This window comes from Salvelinus fontinalis, chromosome 10, assembly GCF_029448725.1.
Source record: "Salvelinus fontinalis isolate EN_2023a chromosome 10, ASM2944872v1, whole genome shotgun sequence".
Taxonomy (NCBI): Eukaryota; Metazoa; Chordata; class Actinopteri; order Salmoniformes; family Salmonidae; genus Salvelinus; species Salvelinus fontinalis.
Genome location: NC_074674.1, coordinates 19,476,812 through 19,482,310, shown reverse-complemented (window position 1 = coordinate 19,482,310; position 5,499 = coordinate 19,476,812). Strand labels below are relative to the sequence as shown.

Sequence of the window (5,499 nt, the reverse complement as noted above, 5' to 3'; positions counted from 1 at the left end):
GGCGGTGTTCCAGGACTGCTCTGGGACGGCGGTGCTCCGGGACGGCGGTACTCCGGGACGGCGGTGCTCCGGGACGGCGGTGCTCCGGGACTGCAGAGGCTGTACATTTCATATTTAGACCTACATTTAGTGATTTGCTAGTAGACACTATCCAGAGTGAATTACAGTAGACTACACTGTTCACATATTGCGTGACTCCATTGTTTTAATCAAATTCTTTATTTAATAGTTAAATACATGTTTTGACCAATTACAGAGAAACATTTTAGACTTAATAATTTCCCGTAATGTTTCCCGTAATATATGTACTCAGTTTGAAAATAATCTACTGTAAATAATCTATTTACAAATCAAAAAGTAAGAGAAGGTAAAACATAAACTAAGTTAAAGCTTTAAAGGGAAACAGCGCCACTGTCTGCCCCACCGTAGTTATTGTTTTTGTTTTGTTTACAAAGTGGAGATAAGGAACATCTTTCAACGTGGTGAAAAAATGGCAGCACACATTCTGATGTTCTATCGTGATTGCAAAACAATATAGCATCACAGTGTTAGTTACATTTTCGTCATTTATCAGACACTCTTATCCCGAGCAACTAGGGTTAAATGCCTTGCTCAAGGAAACATCAACATATTTTTCACCTATTCGGCTTGGGGATTCGAACCATTCAAACCGCTAGGCTAACTGCCACCCCGTAGTTAAACCAGAGCTCTCAACGCCTAGCAATCTCTCACACCTCTGTAGCCTGGTTTACGTCTGCAGATACCAGTCAGATTCACTCCTAAACTAGATACGATTGTAACCTGATGTTTCTCTTCATCTGAACTAGTTGCCCACATCTGTCACGAAGTCCTCTGTCTTACTGCTGTGTATACTGTCCATACTTGGGGTAGAGGCTGTGCCATATCCAGAGCTCTTCAGCCACGCTAAGACTTTGTGACGGGATCTCTTCAGCTCTTCAGCGTCTGGCTCGGAGATGTTATCTGTGGCACAATATAACTTCAACAACAGGGAAATCCTTGCTGATCATGTCCGAATATTGCGTCTGAGATTTGTTTTGCCCAATAAAAATGCATTTATATCAAAATGTCAGTAAATCGTTGATTGAATACTTCTACTCTGTATCGGCATTACTAAGCTATTATTTAGGCATCAGAGACCCATAGCGAGGCTGTAGCTAGAGAACAGATTTCTGTGACAGAAACATTTCGGTGAATTTAAAACCGATGCAGATTATCCAAAGTTACCAGCCACTCACCATGAGATGGCAGATTCAACTGACTAGCTATCTCTCTCCAACTCCACTCCTTCTCCAGCAGTTCCTTCCACTGTTCTCTCACCTCCGGATCTATTGACTGCAATCTTTCTAATTGTTGACCGCCTGCTATGGAAAGCAAAAAAAGACATAAGAACAGATCATAGAGAAAGATAGAGGCCTCTAGTGGCCAAAAGTCTGTATTAGCATGGGCAGCACGCCAAGCACCATTGAGGGTTTCCACCATTTTAAGGTAGTCAACTGGGTGGGACTTCCTACTTCATTGGCTGATCCCCCCCCTGATGACTCGATTGGAGCGAGCCCAACCAGGTCATCAGTAGGGATCAGCCAATCGTGAAGAAGAAAATGGACTACTTTAAAATGGATATAGCCTCAATGAAGCTGCCCATGCTGTCACAGACATTATAATGGCACAGATACAAAGATGAGTCCTCTATCTATCTCTATGGTACATATGCACAAGGTTACATTGAATGGAGACAGTATGAGGAGGGTGGAATTGAGGAAAGGATGTATATTCTGGTATGAGAAGACTGTTTGCTTACTGCTAACACCTTGATCCTCCCTTGGATCTTCCATTGTGATTTCTCCCTCTCCCAGTCCAGAGCTCTCCAGGGGTGGCTTGTCTCCACTGACTGTTCAGGAAAAACAATAACAATGAAGAACTTCGAACAAAGCATGCTGGGGTAAAGAGAGAGAGAAAAGTGATTACTCACAGTTAGGTCCATCAGACATACTCCTATTTGCCTTTAGAACTGGTGGGGTTGATGTCTTTGCTATTTCCAAATTCTCCCAGTTTCTCCGATCCCATTCCTGATTGAGAAGTTGTGAAATCTTCTCAGTGGCTTCATCATCTGCCCATGGAATGATCCCTGTCTCCACTGGTTTATAGATCTCAGTGCTCAGGCAAAATACATTTTTCCCTGCCATCGTCTCCTCGATCTTCTCCAGCAGCTCTGTGACCTGAGCGTCTGTGTCTTTACCCTTACTGTCAAAGACATGATACCTGTTCCCACATTTCTCTATAAGCCAATGCAGGGCCTTCCCTTCACTCTCAATGTGCTGCTCGATAGTTGTGTCTCCCAGACATGCCCCCCGGGTAAAGACCACTATAGTGTGTCTCCAGACTCCCTCTCCTAGCAGCTTCATGTTGTCCTGTGTCACCTTCCTCTGTTCCTCAGCAAACGCTGTGTCTACAGGTATCATCAGGAGGACAGCATTGGGAAACGGACAACAAACAGAAACACCCTTTAGGATTTCTGACTTCACCGAGGGAGAAGTGAACTCGGCCAGAAAGAATTTCCACCATCCGGGTGTGTCCACGACAGTGACTTGCCTCCCCCCAACCTTACCCGACTGTTGTGTAGATTTTACGCTTCTCCTTCCAGCCTCAAACTTAGAAGTGTCCAAGATGACGTTTCCAACAGCACTTTTCCCAACAAAGACCCACCCCAGCATTAGGAATCTCAGTTTGGTTAGGATGTGGGTCTCCTCTGTATAAAAGAAATTCATAAAATATCAATTCAAGTTCATAAAAACATAGAACATACAACCATTTAACCTTCACAAAACTATTACTCGCGGACATCCTAATAGAGATGTTACATGATCATTGGAGCTGTAGAATTATGATTATTAAGGTATTATAGTGGAGATCAGTGTAATTTTGTGGAGGTATAATAAATGGGTATGTGCAGGTGGAATTGTTGCTTAGAGCATATTTAATCATGTGGTTCATATTGTCTCTCCTGACCATTTATTTATTAAGATGTGTGATTCACTCCTGAGTAGATATACCAACCTTTCAGAAGTGCATGTAGTTTCTTCCTTTCCTTCTGTGTTTTCAGACGTCTTTCTTCCGATCTCTTCACCACTCCCCTTCTCTTCTCCTCAATGTTCTGCAACACTGCACCCTCAACTTCAAAGTGGCTCCCATTGTTCCCTGCCACCATCTCCTCTATCTTCTCCAGCAGCTCTGTGACCTCAGTGTCAGTGGCATTACCCTTACTGTCAAAGACGTAGTACCTGCTCCTACATTTCTCAATGAGCCACTGGAGTGCCTCCCCTTCATTCTCAATGTGCTGCTCAATTGTTGTTGTGTCTCCCAGACCGTCCCCATGGGTGAACAGCGCAATAGTGTAACCCCAGACTCTCTCACTGAGAAGCTCCAGATGTCCCTCTACTGATTTCCTGCTTGCTTCTGTGAACCGACAGCCTCAACCACAAGTATGAAAGCATGGGGTCCAGGGTGGCACAGAGATGTACTGCTCATAAGTTCTCTCTTAACCAACTCTGGTGTGTCACCTAAACAATATTTCCTCCACCAGCCAGGAGCTTTGACCAGAGTGACCTTCTTCCCTCTCACTCCCCCACCTCTCTTCTCACACTGGGCAGTGATTCCCCCAGATTGAAAAGCCTCTCTACCTAGGATTGTGTTTCCAACAGAGTGCCTCACAGACATTTGTGGCCCCACAATCAGTACTCTCCGCTCTGAGAGATAGAAAGTGAGTGGAGGAGGAAAAGGATAGAGAAAGATAAGAGAGGGAGGGTGATGGAGAGGTAGAGGGGGAGAAAGAAGGCGAAGGAGGATGAGGGCGAGAGAAAAATAATGAGGGAATGAGAGAGGAGAAGGGTATACAAGGGAGAAAATTATTTTTGTTGTTGTTTTCAATTACTTTCTAATGTCATTAGGAAACATGGCAACTAACTAAACTTCAAAACATTGTATTCTCCTTTAAAACCAATGCCTTCCATGGAGTTCAATCTGATTAACACACTGTAAAACAGTAACTGCCCTGTAATGAATACTCAGGGAGAATGAGGTGTAGATTCACACGCAGAGTGCGGCAGGTGTTTATTTTGCCTTAGCAGAAGGCAGGTATCGTGGTCAAAGGCAGGCAATGGTCATACTCAGGTAGGCAAACAGGCAGGTGAATCAAAACTAGGACTGAAGGCTATAGCTGGTTCTTACAAACGAGCCAGGAACAGGCTTAGTAGAGTCAAAATGAACAATACCTCACAAAGGCACAAACAGAATGAACTGAACTAAATAAGGAGCTGATGAGACCAGGTGAGTTCAACTAACACAGGTGAAATCAATGATCAAAAATGAAGGACAGGGCTACGTTCAAGAACACAAAGAAACAATTTATATATTGCAGAACTTATTGTACTTATATATCTCAATAGGAGAAGGTGCTGTACTGGTGCACTAAATTGGTTGTACATGTATACTAAATGAGAAAGTAACTGAAGGACTCACCTCTTTCATAGTTGGATTCAGACTTTTCCTCCATTTTTCTCAGAATTTTGTTATAAAAACCCAAAAGATTTGGTTTCAGTAAATCTGTGTAGGTCCCAGTGTCTTTGTCTGTGTTAGCCTGAAAGAACAGGGGAAAAAATATTTTCCATAAACAGGACCTATAACATAAGAGTAAACAAGGACATTTTCTCCCTGAATGTCAACCCTAGAATAACTAGACTGGTTGCATTTCTCCTTACTGTTTTGGCTCATAATCAACCATACGTGAATCATGTTTTTACCTGTCATAGGGGACGACAGGCCTTGTCTCATCCTCACAGGCAGGCAAAGCAGTTGCCCTTAGGCACAGATCTAGGGTCAGTCTACCGTCACCAAATCCTAACCCCATTAGAGGGGGAAAACATAAAGCTGACCTTAGATGAGTGTCTATGAGAAAGTTCATCCAGGGGAGGTGTGGCTGCGTAGGAATAACTGTGGCACGTCCCAAAGTATGTGTTATGATGACGTAGTAGATTAACCAGCACAGAACAAAACTGACCGGACTGCATTTTCACAGTGTACAGTAACCTACGATGAGACTATTTGTCGAGGTTTCACACGGCACAGGGGTGTATCAGGAGTAAAACACTGTCCGATGCTAAGCCACACACCCAAACACACACATTAATATTACTGAGCATCAAAGGCACAACGGTGGGTTTTTATTGAGTGACGAGCACCAGTGTGAGACATCACTGTGTCTGTGTTGACACAACCTTGATCATGCTGACATATCTACTCATCTATGTTACGTACAACAATGGGATGGACCAACATACAGGCGTAACATCACCACATTGACACACAGGTGCGCACGCACACACAGGCACACACACGCACACACACACGCACACACAGGCACACACACACACACTTACACACACACACACACACACACACACACACACACACACACACACACAC

General features: G+C 43.8%; 1 pseudogene; it reads right to left on the bottom strand.

Moving 5' to 3' along the window:
- Window positions 1–245: 245 nt before the first annotated feature.
- Window positions 246–4,650, bottom strand: LOC129863219 (GTPase IMAP family member 8-like; annotated as a pseudogene).
- Window positions 4,651–5,499: the final 849 nt, after the last annotated feature.